This window comes from Trichosurus vulpecula, chromosome 2 (assembly GCF_011100635.1).
Source record: "Trichosurus vulpecula isolate mTriVul1 chromosome 2, mTriVul1.pri, whole genome shotgun sequence".
NCBI classification, from domain to species: domain Eukaryota; kingdom Metazoa; phylum Chordata; class Mammalia; order Diprotodontia; family Phalangeridae; genus Trichosurus; species Trichosurus vulpecula.
The window spans coordinates 309,909,465-309,932,555 of NC_050574.1; the positions used below are offsets into that span (position 1 = coordinate 309,909,465).

The following is a 23,091-nucleotide window of genomic DNA, read 5'->3' on the forward strand; positions in this document are numbered from 1 at the left end:
ATGGGAGGATCCATTTTATTCCTCCCTAGCAAAAGAATTGGCTAAAAAAGCTGGACCCTGTGAAAACTGGGAACCAAGGCTACGGAGAGGAGATCCTAGGGATTTGGAAAAGTGTTTACGAGAAGTTGGGATTCAGTCAGGGGCATCACTATCTAGGCAAAGCTGGATAGTGTTATCAGCCTACCGGCTAGTATACGAAAGATTGAGATTAAGTGAAAGACATGGGGGCACTCCTACCCCACAGGAAGAAGGGGAATCTCAGATAGCAGGAGACCAAACTGACTCAAATGAGAACTTTTCTATTAATGTGGCTAAGAGCAACAGGAGACCAAAAAAGCCCAGAGTGCATTTCAACCCAGCCCAGAAAGACCCTGACTGCCTGCTTCGTCCTAGCCATGGTGGCAGAGGAAGTGAGTGGGGAGAGAATGAGACAATGTTAGGGGCTGAGGCACAAAACACTACTGGGGTTCAGGATGTGCCTCACACAGAGAATAGGAGATGGTTAAATGATCAGACAAGGGCTCGACCCATACAAAGGAGGAAGACAGAAACCCGAGGTGAAGATTCAGTTACAAGGGAAATTCAGGAAGATTTCTCACCGCAAGAGGTCACAGATATTTTGAGTAGATTCAGCCAAAGAATAGGAGAACCATTGATATCTTGGATGGTAAGACTCAGTGATCAAGGGGCCAGTGGAATATCAGTAGATAGGACAGACTGCATGAGATTCATAGGTATCAGCCATGATCCTCTAGTTCAACAAGCTTTTAGGGAACATCATCAGCAAGGAGATGGTGATAGCAGGACTACTCTGTTGGCATTAGCCGCTGTGGGATGCAATAAGAGATATGCTACTGATTCTATGTGGCCCACTGAGCACAGACCCTGGTATTCACTTAGAGATTGTATCATGAGACTAAAGGAGGAGGTAATGAAGACTGCCATTATGATAGGAACTGCAGACAAATATTACAATGATCCAATGGGACTGCCTCATAGGAATTTAATAATTAGGACAGCTCCCCCTGCTTATAAACAACTAATTTTGAATTTATTACTTGGAGAAGTAGGGAGCCGTCTTACAACAGTGATAAATAAGATTTTACAGTTACATGACTTAGGTGACTGGGGAAGGGATAGATCTCCTCGAGAGAGAAGGGTGAATAACCAGCAAACTTGGCGCCAAAGGAGAGTAACAAGGAAAGAAATGTTTACTGCTTTATTGAGAGCAGGGGTAGGTTTTGAAATGATAGATGGAATTCCAACCAATGAATTATATAGAATGTACAGAGATAAAGGCCTTGATAACAGGAGAGATAGGGAAATAAGAACTGCTCCTGCAAATACTACAGATGTTGAACCTTCAAACCCAAGTGAATCATATGAAAGGGAATACTAGGGAACAGGCCGAGCCCCAGTCCAAATTAAGGAAATACACAGGCTGGATTGTAGACCTCACATTAACTTGACCATATATTGGAAAAATGGGTCAAGTACGGTAACTGAGGCATTAATAGATACTGGGGCTGAGGCCACCCTTATTTATGGAAATCCAGACAAGTTCAGCCATGGAACTCCTATTACCATTACAGGACTAGGAGGGACTGAAATATCAGCCAGGCAAGTTAAATTAATGATGAAAATTGGACAGTTGCCCAAGAAAGAATATAGTGTGGTTATTGTGCCTATTCCCGAATACATCATTGGAATAGACATATTGAAGGGTATGACCTTAAATTTACCCGAAGGGAAATACCAATTTGCTGTGAGGAAAATGGGCATTAATGCAGTCTTAGTGGGGAAAATCAAGATGGATCCAATCACTTTGCCCGAACCTTCTGAAGTAATTACTTTGAGGCAATATCGTGTGCCAGGTGGGCAAGATGAAATTGCCAACACTATAAGAGAATGTGTTGAGGCAGGAGTGTTAGTCCCTACAACTACTCAATGGAACAACCCTGTCTGGCCAGTCCGAAAGTCAGATGGGACATGGAGGATGACAGTAGATTATAGACAGCTGAACAAAGTGACTCCTCCCTTGTACGCTGCTGTCCCAGACACGGTTACTTTAATAGAGAGAATACAAAAACGTGAAGGGACTTGGTATGCAGTTATTGATTTGGCCAATGCCTTCTTTACAATCCCAATAGACCCCAAGCAATGGAATCAGTTTGCTTTTACTTGGCAAGGCCGACAGTATACATTTACACGCCTGCCGCAAGGATATATTCATAGCCCAACTATTTGCCACAGGATTGTAGCTGAACATTTGGATGAATTAAAGTTACCTGGTGTACAGCTTACACATTACATAGATGACATCATGATACAGGGAAAGAATATAAAGGAGGTGGAGGAGAGTTTAGCATTATTAATTGACCATATGAAAAGCAAAGGATGGGAAATCAACCCCGCAAAGGTTCAAGGGCCAGCTCAAACTGTAAAATTCTTGGGGATACAGTGGAATAGAGGACTGCGAGAAATTCTCCCACAAGCTCGACAAAAAATCCAGGATTTTCCCACCCCTACCAATAAGAAAGAGGCCCAAAAGTTCATAGGGCTGTTTGGTTATTGGAGACACCACATCCCACATTTGGGACAGATTTTAAAACCCTTGTATAAAGTCACCAGAAAGAAATATGAATTTGACTGGGGACTTGAACAAAGTAGAGCTTTTGAGGAAGCAAAGGCTGCTATTCAATTAGCTCTAGACTTATGGCCTATGCAAAATGGGCCAGTGGAGTTACAAGTGACTGTACAAGATGACTATGCAAATTGGAGTCTGTGGCAAAAACAACAAAGCTGAAGTGTACCTTTAGGCTTTTGGTCAAGGAAACTGCCCTCATCTGGAGTGCAATATACACCTTTTGAGAAGCAGCTGTTAGCTGCATATTGGGCTTTAGTAGAAACTGAGCAACTAACTCTGGGTCATGAAGTGGTATTAAGGCCTGGAATTCCAATTATGACTTGGGTAATGAGTACCCCAGCTTCTCACAGAATTGGACATGCACAAGAGGCAAGCATAATCAAATGGAAGTGGTATATTCAGAATAGGTCCAGAGCAGGCAAAAATGGAGTTTCTGCTCTACATGAATCTGTGGCGAACATTGATACTGAGAGCAATGAAAAGCCCCTTGAATCTAAGCAACAGATGGTACCATCCTTAGTGAAATGGAATAATGGATATGACGGACTAAATGAAGAACAGAAGAAACATGCTTGGTTTACTGATGGGACAGCAAAATATTTAGGACAGAAGAGACATTGGAAAGCAGTAGCCTATAACCCCTGTACAAGGAGAACTCTGGAAAGTTCTGGGATAGGTGGAAGTAGCCAATATGCTGAACTGATGGCAGTGCATCAGGCCATCAGAGCAGAGAAAGGAGGACAGTGTCATATATTTACTGACTCGTGGGCGGTAGCTAATGGATTAGCTACGTGGATGCCTATATGGAGGAATCAGAATTGGGAGATTCATGGCAAACAAGTTTGGGGTAAAGAGTTATGGGAAAATATATGGGACATGTCTTTGGTTACAGATCTGTCAGTTTTTCATGTTGATGCTCATGCAACCCTGACCACACCAGAACGTGAGTACAATGCACATGCGGATCGACTAGCAAAGATTGCTACTGAATGTATTGTCCCTACTCCGACTCCAACTGATGACCCAGCCTTAGCAAGATGGGTCCACCAGACTGCTGGCCATTTAGGGGTCCAGGCCACCCATCGATGGGCACAGGATCGAGGTATCAGTATTTCTCATGCGTTGTTAAAACAAATAACAGAGGAGTGTTGTATATGCCAATTAGAAAAAGAACGAACTCTTCCTAGGATAGTTACTGGAGAAATAGCAAGGGGAAAAGTTCCAGCCCAAATTTGGCAGATAGATTATATTGGCCCACTACCCCAGGATAAAGGATGTAAATATGTATGTACGTGTGTTGACACCTATTCCGGTGTACTAGTGGCTTGTCCTTATAAAGACGCAACTCAGAAAAACACCTGTAAAACTTTAGATATTGTAAGTTTATATTATGGAACCCCAATGCAGATTCAAAGTGACAATGGGTCACATTTCAAGGGCAAAGAAGTGAAAAGATATTGTGTGTTGAATAATATAGAATGGATATATCATATTCCATATTACCCACAAGCATCTGGGCTAATTGAAAGAATGAATGGATTGTTGAAAGAACAGCTGAGAAAATTAAGCTCAAATAATTCATATCGACATTGGAAGGATAATTTGTCTATTGCCTTACGTAATTTGAATAATAGGCCCTTAGGGGGGAGTACACCTCTAGCCAGAATGATGACCCCAAATCTGCAGATCAGAGAACAGCAAACATGTGAGATCCAAAACATTGAATTTTGGACTGTGAGGGAAGATGTCCCACTACCAAGTCCAGGAACACCTGGTTCAGCAGGATATGATTTACATTGTATAGAGAATTTTAGGTTAAATAGGAAAGAGATAAGAAAAACCCCTACTGGAGTATGTATGAGAATCCCCAAGAATCATCTTGGACGGATATTACCTAAACCAGGATTAGCGGCTCAAGGAATACATGTATTGGCTGGAGTGATAGATTCTAATTATCAAAAAGAAATTGTTGTGACACTCCAGAATATGGGTAAAAAACCTGTACAATTTTGTAGAAATGATAGGATGGTTCAAGTCATTATTATCCCCTGTGAAAAAATACCCTTTGTGAAAACTGACCCTCCTCCCAAAATAACTACTAGAGGGGCAAAAGGGTCTTGCTCCATTGATAGAATAAAGTCAGGAGCTAAGGTATGGGTAAAACGGAAGCCAGATGATATTCCAAAGGCTGCAGAAGTTATAGCCCATGGGAAGGACAACACTGTAACAGTTGTCTATTCAGGGGAAAATAATTACCAAATCGTACCCCTGAACCATATATTTTACCGTGAATAGGTTATAATAATAGATTCACAGACTCCACAGGTATGGCTGATGCTGGTAAATGCCATAAGCCACTCAGAGGAAAGGTAACTTTGTGTGATTAACGGATGAAAACTTGTACATTTGGGGAAAGGCTGGGAGGACAATCCTAGTCTCTGTCTAGGATGGGATCCTCTTGGCTTCCTCATTATGTTCCTTTTGAAAAGAAACATTTCCCACCTGAGTTTGGCTCTGATGTTGGATCTTTGCATAACTGAAATCTCAACCAAACTTGAGATGATTTTATTTGAAGAATTATAGTCCATACTTGTCTATTCTTTTTGTCCTTTGTTTTGGCTAACCTTGTTGCTAGTTTTGTTTCCTTCAGGCTTAAGCACCCTGCACTTTCCGGTGACTGCCTAAGCATGTAGCATTCTTGGAATTCCTGCCAGCTTGTTAAAGAAATGACCTCTGGAATGGGACTTTTTGGGGGCAGGGCCATCTCTACATCCAATTTCAGCATGAAGAAGCTATGGAAAATGAGACCTTCACCCCTCACCCCAAGATTTTGAGCCCCAATCGTTCAAGGGGGGTGGAAATGATGATAGTGTTCTGTTTACTTATTTTGTGTTATCCTTGCTGTGTTGTTTTATTGTTATGATATTATTGATCCTATGTAATGGATACAAGGATTTAGGGGTGGACATTTGAATTATTAATAATTATTTTGGGGATGATTGATTGAAGAGATTATCTTGCTGGGACCTAGGGGTGGATCACATTTGAATCGTAAACCAATATTTAGGAATGTCACCAAATGATATGTTTTGCTTTATAATGAATGATATGTTTTAGTTTCCTTTGTAATTGGATCACAATGTATGTTCTAGGATACATGGCTGATTAGATTATGTATCCTATAACAAGGGGTGGAGTGTAGCCAGAATGGCCTTTGTTTTCTTTGAATGACTCAGCTTACCTCATTGAGCCTCTGGACACTGTGGCTTGCTCTTCCGGGGCAGGAAGCCCAAAGAGCATTCCAGGAAGCAGACAACTTCCTGTGTGATGAGTCATGGGGCTGGCTGAGGGGAGGTGTTAACGGCTACGCTAGGGGGAGGGGCCAAGTCAAGAACCAATCGGCCCTGGTCGTTCAGGCGGTGCTTGATGATGTCAAAAAACTCTATAAGAGGGGAGAGGACAGCTTGAAGATCCTCTTTTCCTTTTCCGGTTGGAGCCAGAGACAGTTACAACGACAGTTACAGCGACAGTTACAGCGACAGTTACAGCGACAGTTACAGCTACAGTTACAGCCACAGCCACAGCTGAAGCAGGAGCTGCCAGTAGCAGAGCTGACCTACGGGAGGAAGCTGAACAAAGACTTCAGTCCAGTGGGTAATCTTATTACCATAGAGGGGGAAACATGATTTTGCTTTACGCAATCATGCTTCTCTGTAGCCTCCTGGTTACTCTTTCAAGGCGTACTTATTGGGCCTGGAAGCTTTTGATCAATATATCAAAATGGGGTTGCTGGTTCATGGGTTGGTTACTGTGGAGCCTAAATAAATGTTTTGATTCTTCTGCCTTCTACTTTGAGAGTTTCTTATATCCGGCGGTTCCGAACGTTTCAGACATGTTTATGATCCTCTTTGAGATTATAAACTCTGCCCTCCTAATACACCAGGATCAAGAGCAAAAGCCTTTTTTATTGACAAAATTATGGGAGGCATGACATAGAGAATGGGGGTCAGCCTCAGAGATAGGAAAACCTTGTTAATAATCCTACCTCTGACACATATTGGCTGTGTGACCTGGGGCAAGTCACCCACCATCTTAATATCCCAATCAGTTATCTAAGATAATAAGTTACAGAAGATAATAAGTTGCAGATAAGATGCCAATCTTCATTGGTAGAGAGAATTTCCACTCTGGGAATACCCCATGCCAGTAAAATCAAACTTCTAGACCAAAACAAAACAGAGCAGTAAGACAAACCAGGGACAATATACTTCTTCACAATTGCTTACACTGGAAATGTAAATATATAAAACCTTAGATGAAATTCTTTGGAAGTGTTTTCTGCATGTTGCTTGATATAGTTCTTAAATATTCAGACCAGCAGGAGATCATTTCTGTTATTTGAATATTACCCAACTAAGTTGCATTATCTAACATTCAGTTAAATACCATTGAATTCAAAATTAATCAGTTACATGGAAACACTCATTACATGTCACTGTATTACTTATACAATTTAAAAATAATTAGAGTGCAATGACTATTAGGCAAGTTCTTACATATTAGTGCTAAATCTTGAAAAATATCATGTGGCCATTTGCTTTTTCTAATTAAAAATCTGAACCTAAAATATCTTGATGATTTTCCAAAAGGTAGGAGAATCACATGGTACATTGCTTAATTCTCAAGAATTGAATAATGAAAAATAATTGTCTCTTGCTTTAGGTTTTCTATCATATGTGACTTAAATTATTGTAAATGAGCAACACATGTCTACAAAAATGTGTATTTAAATGTGTTTGCAGCTATTTGCTCCACTAAAGTCATCCTCTGGTTTCTCATGGTCTGGAGGTAAACTTGGGTTATGTTTGCAGAAAACAAACTTGAATGGGTGCTACAAATTTGGAATGTTTTGAGGGTGGCTTTAATGATGGACTAGATAATGATTAAGTCCTAGCCAAGTTAAACTCACACAGACTCATTCCATTAGCAAGAGTACAGTGATCTTTTTTGCCATAGAAATAATTGAGGACCATTTTCTAAGATGCAATGGGTTTTCAATTTACGTTTGTGGTCAGAATCTACACAAAGAAACACATGGAATTAAGTTTAGGTCTTTGAAATATGCGTACATATGTGTATGTAGACATACTCAGGTATGTTTTTAGGCTTTTTTCTGGACCTTTGATTTCATTATTGTGAGAAACTCTTCGTTCAGGAACCAACACAGATTGACAATTCCTTTGTATTTTATACTCTTAGAGAGTTGCCTAGAAATTGAGCAATTACTTGCCAATGGTCACAAAGTGGAAAGGGAAAGAGAAGGGAAAAGAAAAAGCATGTATTCGAGTCTACTATGTGCCTGGCACTATGCTAAGCCCTTTATAAATATTATCGTATTTGATAGTATATGACAGAACATATCTCTTCTTGAATATGAGGCTGTTTTGTATGGTGGATAGGGAGACATTCTTGGAGTCTGGAAAAACCTATTTGAAGTCCTGGTTCTGACACAAACTAGCTATTTAACAAAGGATGTCATTTAATACTGATCATATTAAAGAAGAGCTATGTTCTGTCACACACTATAAATAAATGCTTATTCCTTTCCCTTCCCACTTTTTGACCATTGGCTTGAATGGGCCTGATGTTTCCCAAAAGCTCATCTTCATAGAATCCATAGAATCCAAGGTTTAGTTTGTGGTTTTCCCTTTTTCCATGCTTTTGATTTCTGTATTCTATGTATATGAATTAACAACTGCACTCATGCCAGAAGAATGAAGAGCTTCAATTTCTGCCCAGTAAAACTTGTCTTCCAATTCTAAAGAACTCATGATAAAAAATATTATCTACATCCAGAGAAAGAACTGATGAAGTCTAAATGCAGATTGAAGCATATTATTTTCACTCTATTTTTTCATGCTTTTTTGTCTGTCTTTTACAACATGACTAATACGGAAATACATTTTGCATGATTACACGTATACAACCTGTATCAATCCACTTACTGTCTCAGGGAGAGGAGAATGAGAAACAGAATTTGGAACTCAAAATTTTATTTAAAAATGAATGTTAATATTGTCTTTAAATGTAACGGAAAAAATAAAATATTATTTGTTTAAAAATCTTGTTGAAGTTAAAAGCAGGGAATTGCTTGACCTCTACCCCAAACCCCTCCAAATATCTGTAAAAATGACTCTAAACTACAGAACCCACAAAATGACAGAGTGAAACAAATGGCCAGCCCAAGACAACCTGGAAGGTTAACAGGAAAGGTCTATCACACTGGGTTGGGAGCTGAGTACAGTCTAGCATGGGTCCTACCAGCACAGATGGGGCTGGAGAAGGCCTTAGGGGACTGAATTACTGGAAACGGTGGCAGTTTCCACACTTCTCAACCCACAAATGCCAAAGACAATGTAGAAGATCAGGGGAAAAGTGTGGGACCTGGGTGAGAGAAGAGTGGTCCAGCCCCAGCCCCAGGGTGGTAGAGGTGGTGGTAAGCAGCAGCAACAGCAACAGCAGTGACTGCTTCTGGAGCTCCAGACCCACAGATGGTGGGGGAATCAGCAGCTGATCAGAGAAGGAGAGGAAGATCTCTTTACTGGTGCTGAGAGAGGATTCTCTTGCTTTGCCCTGCTTCAGTCTGGGTCACAGTTCTAGGTGGCAGTTTTGGGATGAGGAGGAGTGCTGGTGTGGTGGAGCTTGTGGCAGCTGTGGAGAGGGAATCCTCCTCACAGTTCCAAGGCAGCAAAAAATGCTTAAGGTCACTCACAAACCAGAGCACAGGCCAGGAGAGGAGTAAACACTTCTTGTTTGATCATACCAACTCAGAAGAACTGAAAATTCACATGTGACTAGAAGTATCTATGAAAACAGCTACACAAAATCCCTGAAGCTTGGGATGGAGCATGCTGCACTCTAGAAACAGAGTCCTGCCTTGACAAAGAGCTCCAAAGTCAAGTAATTGGCTAGGGAAATGAACAGTGTAAAAAATAAAACTCAGACTACAGAATCTTACTTTGGTGACAAAGGAGATCAAAACATACAACCAGAAGAAGACAACAAAGTCAAAGATCCTACATCAAAAGCCTCCAAGAGAAATATAAATTGGTTACAGGCCATGGAAGAGCTCAAAAAGGAGTTTGAAAATCAAGTAAAAGAAGTAGAGGAAAAACTGGGAAGAGAAATGAGAGTGATGCAAGAAAATCATAAAAACAAATCAACAGCTTGCTAAAGGAGATCCGAAGAAATACTGAAGAAAATAGCACCTTAAAAAACAGACTAACTGAAATGGAGAAATAGGTCAAAAAAAGCCAATGGAGGAGAAGAATGCCTTAAAAATCAGAATTGGCCAAATGGAAAAGTAGGCCCAAAAGCTCACTGAAGAAAATAAATCCTTAAAAATTAGAATGGAGAAAATAAAAGCTAATGACTTTATGAGAACTCAAATTATAAAAGAGAACCAAAAGAATGAAAAATAGAGGAAAATATAGTGGAAAAACCACTGACTGGGAAAATAGATCCAGGAGAGATAATGTAAAAATTATTGGACTACCTGAAAATCATGATAAAAAAAAAAGCCTAGACATCATCTTTCAAGAAATTATCAAAGAAAACTGCCCTGATATTCTAGAACCAGAGAGTAAAATAGAAATTGAAAGAAACTGCCAATCACCTCTTGAAAAAGATTCCAAAAGTAAAACTCCTAGGAATATTGTAGCTGAATTCCGGAGTTCCCAGGTCAAGGAGAAAATATTGCAAGTAGCCAGAAAGAAACAATTTGAGTAAAGTGGGTGGAGGATGATCAAAGGGGGGGCAGATTGGAGGAGGGGGTAGTCAGAAGCAAAAACTTTTGAAAAGGGACAGGGTCAAAGGAGAAAATAGAATAAATTGGGGGTGTGGTAGGGTGGAGGGAAATACAGTTAGTCTCTCACAACATAACTATTATGGAATTGTTTTGCATAACTACCCATGTATAACCTATATTGAATTGCTTGCCTTCTCTGTGAGGATGGGTGAGGAGGGAGGAATGGAGAGAAGTTGGAGCTCAAACTTTTATAAACAAATGTTAGAAAAAACGGGGTTTTTTGTGCAACTGGGAAATAAGATATACAGGCAATGGGGTATATAAATCTATCTTGCCCTACAAGAAAGTAAGGGGGAAGGGGATAAAAGAGGTTGGGGGGAGGTGATAGAAGGGAGGGCAGACTGGCGGAAGGGGTAAACTGTATGCCATTTTGGGGTGGGGGGAGGGGAGAGATGAGGAGAAAATTTGGAACTCAAAATTTTGTGGAAATGAATATTAAAAACTAAAACTAAATAAATTAACAAAAAAAATAAATAATAAATATATAAAAACTTTGTCGTAATCGCAACAAAGCATAAAACATTCATCTCCTAGTTTCCACATTCCACAGGAAGGGAAGATTCCAAAAGTTATTCAGATTTAATTGGCCCAGTCCTTCTTTTGGACCCACTATTATAAAACAATATTTTATCATCAAAAGATGGAGCCCCAGTGGATCCTGCAGGTTCAATTCATCTTCCTTTCATCGTAACTTCAACCTCTCCATTTGGCACATCACTGAAGCTATCAGTTCTAACAGAATTTGGGTACTTAGTATTCCTATAAAATATGTCTCATTTTTCATACCACTAAAAGCTTCATTACTTATTGTTCATGTTTTCCTTTCATAAAACTGATCAAGGTTTAGTTTGTGGTTTTCCCTTTTTCCATGCTTTTGATTTCTGTATTCTATGGGTTTCTCGAGGAAGTGGGCTTTCTCTTACCTCCAAGTAAGACCTTTGTCTGGTCTATTTTGCATAGAGTCATCTCTTTTTTTTAAAATCACAGTTATTCTAGTAAGAAATTGAAAGATACACAATATCGTTAATTCTGTCATTTCCATCATAAGGTCTATCACGCTTAATTCTTTCATCCATCCATGCTTCATGCCACAGAAGAGCTCCCAGGTAACTAACCATTCTGTGGAATGTGTTGAATTTTGTGTGCCCCTTTGAAAACAGGTTTTTCATTCTTTGTTGTCTGGCAACATTTTGAGAAAGATATCTTGTTTGATTATAGTCTTTTACTACATTTTTTTCATCATTCAACACTTCGTGTTATCCCTGATTAAGTGACTCAGACTGTGATTTGCGTTGTTCCATGTTTAAAGATCCCATTTTCAATTCCAATAAATCAAATAATGTGTTGGGTACTGATGGCCTGGAATTTCCTAACTCCTCTTCATCTTCACATCTTCCTTGTCCCTTGCTTTTTCCTTTGCTTCACATTGGTGAACCCAAAACAGGTTTGTGCTTATGGCTGTTGAAAAGAATATTTAATTCTGCTTTTAAGTTGTTATCATTGATCACAAGGGTTTGCCAAGATATTTCTCTAGTGAAGTCCATTTCTGTTATGTGCTTCAGAGCCTTTTCATCATCCAGCTCTTGATAGACACCTTCATCTTTTCCTTCAGATTTCATTGTCTTTTCTTTCTGGAAAACTTTCCTTTTTAGATTCCCCCCCCCACCCCATACTCATGCTGAGATTACTTCTAGCATTAATGCTACCTTCTTCAAATATCTTAGTCTTTCTGCTCTTTGGAATTTCTGCAATGGCAGCTGTTCTCTGCTTTTCCAAATTCATCATTATCATCTGAAGGTTTGCAATGTATTTCTCCAATAATGTCCTCTGTTATCTACTTGGACATGAGACACACACTTCTGTCAAAGAGGTAGAAAAGAAGGTGGTTCACCTTCTATTCCAATGCTATTTCTATTTTGTTTTGACAAGCTTCTCTGTTAATTTGATTTTTCAATAAGGTATTCTACCTCACCACCAAGGACTACAGTGTTTAAGTCATTCAAAAGCAGGAATCCATTATTTTAAATATCAGTAGTGCCCGAGAGCTTAACTTTGATTCCAGGTTGTGTGTTCAGGCTAATTTTTGATATATATTAAATTCTACTGTTGTGCAACTTATATGGCCATCAGTAATCTGCAAGCACAGCATCCTTGGTGCAACTTGACATTCTTCATTATCCTTTGGGGCAGCAACATTGAGGATTTTTTGAGTCTATAGAAACCATGGGTCTTCAAGCTTTTCTGTCATTAATGTCATTGGGAAAGAATTTCTTGCCAATGGTTCTCAAATCTGCATTGAGGGCAATCGGGGTGATGTCGTTAATATTAGCTTTGTCAGGAGAACATTTGCAAACTTCAGTTCCTTCATCTGAAAAATAACAACCTGCCTGGAACAACACTCAGGATCACAACCTTGGCAGCTGTCTGGCTGAGGGTGGGGGGTGAAGTGGGGCAGAGTGTGAGGAGGAGGAGGGGGAAGAGGAAGCCTCTAACTGAAGATCAAAAAAAAGGAATCAATATGAGAGTTTTAAAAATTAAAATATGTATAGAGTTTATAAGATGAAATGTAGTATAGTGTATTTAATCCTTATTTGGGGAAAATGGACTGCATAAACTGATATAAAATGTGGCCAGACAACTAAATATTATAAATGATGCCTTTCCCTATAATGTCATCACTCATTATTGCACAAAGAGGAAAGGATTGGAGAAATGATAATTGTTTTTGGCCAAGTCCTCTTAGTATTCCTGTTAGAGTCCATAGAACCAAAAAAACCTCTGACATATACTGTCTGTGCAACCTTATTGAAGTCCCATAAAATGTAAGTGACCCTACACAATTCATTGCAGAACAGTCCTTGATCTTCATAGATAGAGTTTATTTCTTCACCAAGAGTTCCATCTACCAATGACATCATAAGTCTGAACCTCCCACCCCCACCCAAAAAAAAGGTACATGATGTTGGTTTTTAGCAGAATAATTTTTCACCAGAAATTGCCAAGTAGTTTGCACTAAATTGGCACTGATAAAGAACAGCTCCTGTTCACACTTCAAATGTTTGAAAGGCAGCAACCTAAAACCAGTGAATGGGCAAACCATTTTTTGTTCCTGGAAATGAATGAATCAATCAACACATATTTGTTTAGTGACTGCTATGTGCAAAGTACTGGTGTAATTTTTGACTAATATTAGAATTCAACAACTAACAATGACATATTAGCTAGGACTTGGACCTTGACATGTACACATAAATATTTCTTTCATTTATTTTGTGTTTGTGGTGGAGGAAGAGGGGATAGAATTCTATTTTAACAGGGTTTTGCTGTTGGACAAGAAACAGAATTTGAAACTCAAGATAAACACACAATTAAAAAGGGTTGCTTAATTTTCTATCCATAATTTGTGAAAATGCTGGTAGAAATGTGATCAGCCAATTAAATATTATAAATGATTGATTGCACTATCATCTCATCATTTTTATTACATGAAGAGGGAAAGATTAGAGAAATGGTATTTTCTTGACCATGACCTCTTAATATCTCTAATTGATTACCCTCCTTTCAAGCAACATCTACTTGAAAGGTAACTTGAGCTGTTTTATTGGACACAACCAATGCATGCAATATTCATCCTCTATATAATGGCTCATTATGATGTAGGACCAAATGGTTACCTAATTTTTTTATAATTGTAATTACTGAGCATGGTATAAAGTTTTCATAGTCATTTAAACTTCTTTTCAGGGTTTCAGTGTTACAATAAAATTCTTTCTCATCCTGTATAATTCCATGGATAGAGGAATAATATTTTAGGTCACCTACTCTATCCACCCCCCCAAGACTGATGGGCAAACTGCTAAGACCTCTTCAAGTCTTTTCATTAAGGAACTTCCATAACCTCCAATGTCAGTAATCCTAGCAATTCCCAAGGCAGAGTGAAAGTCCATGTGTCTAGCCTTAGCCCCTCAGACTAAAACTTCACTCATTTTGTCTCATTCTGGTCTAAAATGAGATGTAATCCCATATGTAATCTCTTCACAGAACTGACCAATTAGAGTACAGAAGCTTCAGAATTATGGGGCTTCCAATGTTATCTCCTCTTACATCAGCCTCCAGAGAAGTGAAATGGGATTTCTTTTGTTTAAATCCCAGATTCATAGAGCCCAACCTTCCTATGTATAGAAAGTAAACTAGTATTGTGAACCTATGTTACAGGAAGAATTTTACTCAAAGCCTTTAAGACAGTTGTTTATTGGAGAAACAAGAAGAATTGCTTTCATTCTCCTTTCCTTCTGCCCCAAAACCTCATGATACATAATAGTTTTGGGTGTGAAGTGTGTACAAAGATACCACTTTCATGATTTGTATAAACAATATGACTTGTAAGATAGGAGAAATAACCAGTAATCTCAAAAGGGTATAGAAAATTTATTTTCCCTACTTCATTTCAAGAATTCCACAATTAGATAACCATCCCTTTAGATTAGTGCTTTGATCTATTTCAAATTACAAGTATCCATGAAAGGAATCAAATTCTAAGTTTTTCTTACTTATTAATGCCTTAGCATAAAGGATATGAGAGGTTTAAATAGAAAACTAAGGGGAGAAACCCTGATTATTTCAGGGAGAGAACAGTGTAGGGAAGGCAGGAGGATACCCAAAATAGAGAGGTAGATAACTCAAAAGACAAACTTAGCTGATTTTACAATTTTGTTTATAGTGAGTCTAGCTAGGGTAGGGCAAATGGAGCTTAGTAGTAGGGCAGTGGAATTTAAGAGGTGCTAAGAGCACTTAACAGTTTTTTAGTCTTAGAGAAACAGTTAATTTTAGCACTTAGCAGAAATGACTAAAATCAAAAGTTACCAAATGGGTCCTTTCCTGTTTTACTTCTTCCTCGCCACGCTATCCCAAAGACCAACTCATCCTATTTCCTCCTCCTTCAACTTAAAAATGCTTTGAAATCTCCATTAACTTCCAGACTCCTACCCCCTTCTACCCAGAATTTCATGCTTATTAGAATTTGATCATTAATAATCAATTTAAATTGATAGTATCCCCAGAAACATCCTTGACAGGTAGAATAAAATTTCTTTTTGCCTCCCCCTATCATTCCAGAGCCCAGAGCCAGTTTTTATGACAAGGATTCTAAGCTCAGTTAATCACTCATTGTGAGCAGACAGGGGCCCTGAAGAACAGGACTTTCTTTATCTTTTAGACAAAGAAACTCTTGTTCTTTAGTGTGGGGGGTGGATGAAATTATGTTGTTATAGCACATAGCCATATATTATTAAATTTAAAATGATACCAGGAAGGAAAAAAAAGATTCCTGACATTCTTCTTCTCATTTTACCCAGCTACTTAGCAACGAATTTTGAAATTCTCGCCCCACCACAGCTAGAGGCTTGCTAAGGAGATAAAAATACTAGTGCTTCTACCAGTTATACATCTCCCTAGTTCAAGCCTTAACACTCCTGCATTAGTATCATGATAGAGCGACTATGACTCAAGAAGCTCAAGAATGAGAGGGATAAAGGAAAAGGGAGGATTAGTTCTTGGTCTGTGGCTTACAAGAACATACTTCTTCAGTTGTTACTTTTACTTGTGCTGTGGTGGAATCGACACCAGAGTTGATTAATGATACTGGGCAGCAAATTTTCATTTTGGCAAGAACACTGAATATGGAGTTGAAAGAACGGAGTTTGAATCTCAATTCTACTTTCTAGACTCTCAGATTCAAAAGGCATTTTAGGGGCCTTCAATACAACCCACACCTAAAATCTATACTTTCTACCTTTATGGTAAGTGAGCTTTATATCCTCCCTGATATTTAATTTCCTCATTTTCAAATGAAGTTCTTCAATTAAATGAGCTTTAATTTTCCTTCTAGTTAGACCCCATGTAAAACACTCTGGAACTACCTTCTCAATCCCCTTTCAAATTGGCAGGTTATATCCCTAGAAGCAGGTACTACTTTCTCTAAGGGTTCTAGAGGTAGATCTAAAGGATGTGCCAGGTGTGGGGGCAAGGAGAACTGTTTTAATACTGTAATTGCTCACACACATCCCCACTGGTATGCTTCCCACCATATCAGTTGATATCAATTAAATAGCTAATTGATATCATTTAGCTTGATGAAAGGGGTATTTATTAAAGTAGTATATTAACAACATCAGTACAAAGTACCCACCCCCCAAAATCTGTGACACAGTTTCTCAATGGTAAATAGAGTGTCCAGGCAAAAGTACGCTCAAGCTTAGAGGCTAAAGGGGTAAATTCACATCTCCAAGTTCCTTAGGGAGAGTTCTTAAGATGTTCCATTTAGGTATGATATACATTTTCTACTGGCCTTCTCATAAAGTCTTGGAGTTGCCTTTCTTCAGTGTCTCTAGTTCATTTTTTGCTGCCAGTGCCAAAACTGCTGTAATTACTGTCCTAGGTATGGAAAAATCCTAATCCTAAAGCCCTCCAAAGTTCACAGAATCATTCTCTAGCCTGAGATAAGGGGATAAAGTAATCCCCCTAAGTCCAATAACATTTCCTACTCCCTCAAAGACTTCTCACATCTAGTTGAAACATCTTTAATTGATTGATTTAACATGACATCTAGGAATACCTTTAATTAATTCAACTGAGATTTTTTTTACACCACCTGGTTAAAGTAACAGGGAATAACATCCTTTCAGTTACTTTTAATGAGGTTGGATGATTTGATTGACAGACTCAGTCAACCTCCCACAAATTACATCTAAAGCTGCTTTTTTCTATTAAAAACAAATTTTATTTTTTTCATAAGAACAATTTTACTGTCAAAGTGAGTCAGTGATCTCAAATGAGTACTCTTATTTTCATTAAGAAAATTCTATTTCTTGAAAGAGCTGTCCACAGGTGATCTCAGAGTACATATCAGCACCTTATTTGGAAACAACTTATGAAAACAAAAGTCACAGGTTTCCTCTTTCTAGTTGTTGTATTCTTGGAGAGCCTGAACAGTTTGCCCAAGTTCAATGCAGTGAATTCCTTGAGGCAATTAGCATTAATCTGGCCTGCAATAAGGTCAAATCCATCCTGTCAGGTGGCTGAGGAGGTTTGAAGAGTTTGGAAATGTCCTCTTCAGGAAAAGGAGGTTCTCAGCTCTGGTTCTCTAGATTCTCCTGCTGACTGCATTGCTAATATTGATTTATCAGTTGCTGCTGCTTACTGATGTTTCTCATATAAATGTTATATTTAACAATATCCTGGTTCATTTCATCCACTCTGTCCATCAACAAAGGCAGGCTCCTCACCAGATGATTATTGCTGGCTAGATTGAGCGATTCATGTTTATCTGCCACAGCTGATTTCTTTTCTAGTTCTCACATTAGTAAGTGGATCAGATGTGAATTTTTAATTATAATTGGCACTTCTTCAAACATGCTCAAAAAGTGGTGTTTGCTTTTTTCAATGTTTTAGAAAAAAAATCTCTCTTTACAAACTTCCATCAGCTTAGGAGTCCACCTGTATGCCTTCATAGAGACCCTTGAGAAGTTTTGTTATGGGATCATAAATGAAAACTATAGACTCATTAATTGCATGTTACTGAATTGGGAATCCAGGAGAGGAATCCAGGTGACAAAATAGCCATAGTATGTCGACTGGTACTAACCAGCATGAAGATGATCAATATTTACATGACAAAGACTGCACATCATTTCCATCTGATATTGAACTTCATCAAAAATCATCATCATCTTCCATTTGTTGGGGAAAGGTAAGACAATTGGTAGTTTCAAGTTTGTCTTCAACAGATCCAAAAGTACTCCCTAGATAACTTTACTCCCCTGTCCTTCTTGGTAATGTTTAATTATTTTCAAAATAACCATTCCATCTATCTACACTTGATTCATGGCTGAATCTCCCAATCTGCTTTTCCTTTTCCTTTGCTGGAGGCCACACCAGCTGTAGAAGTCAAACTGGTGGAGCCAGAGCCAGTACCTTTTTTACTGATGCTGTCTTAGTGGAGTTTTTGGAGATCAAATCAAGCATTCTAGACAAGAAAAAGGTGGAGTTTTGGGTAAAGAGAGGAAGTACTGACTTTTTCCATGGTGGATTGATGATGAAAGAGGAGAGACCTCTTTAGAAAGAAGGGATGGAGGCAAGGTCAAGCAGTGGAAAAGATGAATGCTTCAGTAGAAGCATATGAATAAATTATCATTTATTAAGTACTGACTAGGTGCTAGGTACTGTGTTTATGTTCTAGGGAATAGAAATACAAGCAAGCAAGAAATACAAGGACATTACATTCTAATAAGGAAAGACAATACGTTTGAGGATCTACAGTTGGAAAGAGTGGATGGGTAAGTTGTGGTATACATTAGAGATATCTAGGAATTGGTGTGGTGCAGTTCTTCAAAACAAGATGATGTCATAGATCACTTATCAGATCTGAGGGTTCAAGTAGGAGGAGTCTAAGTTCTAGTGGGAAGAATTGAAAGATCAGAGTACAGAAGGCATGGTTTGGAAATGGCAAGAAAGGAAATGAGGTCACATAAGGGAAAAAAAGGTGATGGCCACTGGTGGCAGACAGATGTTTTGCTGTACGGTGTGACCTTGAGCAAGTCCCTTCACCTTTTTTGGGCCTTTGGTCTAATTCACTGAGACGAAACATGGAAGAATGGGAAGAGTCTTGCCTTCATTTAGCTTCAGATTCCCTACATGGAAGGTTACCTATAAAGATCCTTTAAGCTCTGAAATACTGTGGTTCAATTGAATTGTGCTGTATACTCTTACTCCTGTTTTCCAAATTTTACAAGTGATATCTCAGCTTTATTTGGAGTTTTGCTTAAGTACAAAAGAGAGACTTACTCAATCACCTAAAGAATGTGATGGAAGTTAGAAGCAATATGGATCAGTCATGTACTGAAAAGAACACCTTTTTCCTTCTCAGGATCTATTTTATGTAAGTGATTGAGAAAATTGGATCAATCAGTATTTTCTTTTTTGTTTAATCTTCCTTAAATATCTCTCTGCACATGGCTTTAAAACTTAGCAACGTGCATGGCAAGATAAATCTGACCTACAGGAATTCTCCTGGGCAAAACTAAGTTGTAGCTAGTTGTTTGTTTGTTTTTTCTCTTCCTACCAGCCTCTCTTTTTTAGCATATATGTGATCCCTTCCTCATTCCCAACTGAACCCTCTTTATTTGTCTGTAATTTTGGATTTTTGTTGTTCAGCAATTTCAGTTGTGCCCAACTCTCTGTAATCCCATTTGGGGTTTCCTAGGCAAAGATATTGGAGTGGCTTTCCATTTCCTTCTCTAGTTCATTTTACAGATGAGGACATTGAGGCAAACAGGGTTAAATGACTTGCCCAAGGTCACACGGCTAATAAGTGTGTGTAAATTGGAGCTAGATAGGAGGGTCTTCCTGACTCTAGGCCCAGTGCACTATCCACTGCACCACCTAGATACCTCATTCATCTGAATACCCTATGCTAACTAATAAAATATATGCTCAATACTGGATTTGGCAGACTCATTCACATTACCAATCAATTTTACCTACTAATCATTTATTTTTTATATGTTCTCATTTATTTATCCATTCGTTCATCTGTTTGCTCATTTATCCATTTGTTTATTTTTTGTCATGTGTTTGTTTACTTATTTTTTTAATTTTGGTCTAGACATAATTTAATTAACATAGAGAACATCTAATGTGGAAAGTCTCTGTACTAATACACATTAGCATATTTTTCTCTAATTTCTTATCGTAAAGAGTTACCTAAAACACTAAGAGGTTTTGACTAATCCAGGACAGTACAGGAAATGTGTGAAGAGGCAAGGTTTGAATGAAATCTTGCTGACTTCTAGTCTAACCTTCTCTCTACCATAATGCTTCCTCAATTCATGTCCATTGTGTTCTTTTTTTTTTTTTTTCTGAGGCAATCAGAGTTAAGTAACTTACCTAGAGTCACACAGCTAGGAAGTGTCTAAGGTCAGATTTGAACTCAGGTCCTCCTGATCCCAGGGCTGGTGCTCTATCTACTGTGCCATCTAGATGCACCCCCCCACCCTCCACATTCTTAATGACTGAAAATATGGGACTTTTTCTCATATTAGTAGCAGGGTCATACAATTAAGAGAAAGCTAACAGGGGTGAAACTGTTGGGCATAGATGGGGGCCCTGTGGTTTCCCTGATACCATGTACCAAGGTGAGTTATTCTTTCATTTAGGAAGAAATCTGAGAAAAATGAGATCAAATTTGATAGAACATTCAGTGAATTGTATTTTTTCTTGTTCCTCTTTTAAAGAGAAAGGAACAAATGGCAAGAAAACAGGTTCCTGTCTGGGATGCATTTGAAAAAAAGAATGTTTTTTTTTTAATGAGATATTCTTGAGTTAGAAATGGTAGAGCCAGGGCAGCTAGGTGGTACGGTGAGTAGAGCACCAGCCCTGAAGTCAGGAGGACCTGAATTTGAATCTGGCCTCAGACACTTGACACATTTACTAGTTGTGTGACCTTGGGCAAGTCACTTAACCCCAATTGCCCTGCCTTCCCCCCTCAAAAATAAAAGAAATGGTAGAGCCCAATCTCCTACACATTTTTCATCTGCAGTCCTCACAGTGAGAATAGAGAATGTTGACTGTGGGTGACCTTTAAGTTTCTCAGTCATCAAAGAAAGTCTCAATTAAGTCCACTTATTAAGTCAGGAAAGTGTCTGAATCATTGTAGCATGATTTTAAAGAACAAAGATTGCACCCAAAAAAAGTCTGAATGTTAACCCAGAGTGAACAAGGAAATTCATTTGCACAGAATAGGCATAAGGTCACAAATTTAAAGCTGGAAGAGACTTGGCTAGATCCTCCAGTTTCACCTCTTCATTTTAAACATTAGAAACTGAAGCTCAGAGAGGTGATGTGATTTTCCCAAGGTCACACAGAGAGCAAATGACAGAGCTGAGATTTGAAACTAGGTCCTCTGAATCAAAGTCAGGTTTTTCTTTCTACACTCCTGTTTGATGATATTCTATATTTGTTAAGAATCTTAAACTTTTCACATGGCTGCAACATATATATATATATATATATAGCTTTGATCTTGGCCCTCCAAAATATGGTATCACTCTACTTTTTAATTCAATTTAATTCCACAAATATTTATTAAATATTTACAATATATTAAAAATTGGCCTAGGTTCCAGAATAAAAAAAAAGTTGTCCCTGTCTTTAAAGAGCTTAAATTAGAGTTATAGTCTAGAATCTAGACTATAATAAATACAAGATAAGCAAATACAAGGAATTTCAGGAGGAGAGTCTTAATGACTGGGGGAGGGAAGATAAACATAAATAAAAGCTTGAAATAGAAGATATCTAAACTAATCCATAAAGGAAGAAGGACTTATAGAGGTGGAAAAGAGAAGGGAATATAGTCACAGGGAGTGACAAGATACATAAAAGTGGGGAATGGAATGTCAAATTCAGGAGGTATCTAGTAATGTGGTTTGCCTGGAAAAGTAGAGTATTTGAAAGAGTGATATGAAATAAGCCTGAAAAGGTAAATTGGAATTAGAGTGTGGGCAGTCTTGAATGCTAGCTTGAGAAGTCTGCATTTTATTCTAGATGCAATGGGAAAGCAATTTAATTCAAGTCAACAAATATTTTATTAAGCTCTCTATGTATTAGGCATTGGGGATACAGAAACAAAAGTTTAAAAATTCCAGCTGTAAAGAAGTATACATTCTACTGAAAGAAAGCAATCTATGCCCAAAGAAGATGCAGAATATTTTTAAAGCAAATCAAAGATTTTGTGCATGTATGCGAGAGAGAGAGAGAGAGAGAGAGAGAGAGAGAGAGAGAGAGAGAGAGAGAGTGAGTGAGTGAGTTTAGGAAAAATAGTGCAAATTTGAAGCTGAGAGGAGACAGGAAACAGAAACGACCTTTATTAAGAGGTAAGTCCAAAGCTGAATATTTCAGGGAGTAGAGATTCCAAGAAGCAGACGTAAAAAAAGAAGAGCACTTCAGGTATTGGGGACAGCATACAAAAATTCTTCTAATTCAGAAATGCAGTGTCATGTATAGGTAACAGCAGGTAGACCAGTTTTACCAGAACATAAAATGACTGGGAGTAATGTGAAATTAGTCTGGAAAATGTAGGTTGGAGCCACACTGTGAAGGGCTTTAAATGTCAAAAAGATGAGTTTGTACTTTATCCAAGCAGCAAAAGGAAGGCACTAAAACTTCTTGATCAAGGAGTGACATCATCGGACTTATGCTTTAAGAATGTAATTTTTGTGGATTTCTGGGATATGTTGTAATAATCCAAGCAAGATGTAATGAGGACTTGAACTAATGTGGTTGCTGTGTAAATGAAGAAAAAAAGGGAATACAAAGTGATATAGTGAGTATACAAATGACAAGGTCTGGCAATGGATTGGATATATTGGGTGAGTGAGAATGATGAAGCATGAGAATGATACCAAAGTTTCAGTATTAGAAGATTGTAAGGAGGTACCCTTAAAATAAAAAGAAAGTTCATGAAGAGTGAGTTTAAAAAAGAAGTTAATGAATTCCATAATGCTGAGTTTGAGATTCTTTGGGT

The 23,091-nt window shown here is 38.3% G+C and overlaps 3 pseudogenes; all 3 read right to left on the reverse strand.

The window, feature by feature from the left end:
- The window catches only part of LOC118837077, a 48,877-nt pseudogene extending 37,397 nt beyond the window's left edge, over nucleotides 1-11,480 (reverse strand).
- A 26-nt stretch (nucleotides 11,481-11,506) lies between these two features.
- LOC118837078 lies at nucleotides 11,507-16,173 on the reverse strand (annotated as a pseudogene).
- A 1,299-nt stretch (nucleotides 16,174-17,472) lies between these two features.
- The window catches only part of LOC118837079, a 28,203-nt pseudogene continuing 22,584 nt past the window's right edge, over nucleotides 17,473-23,091 (reverse strand).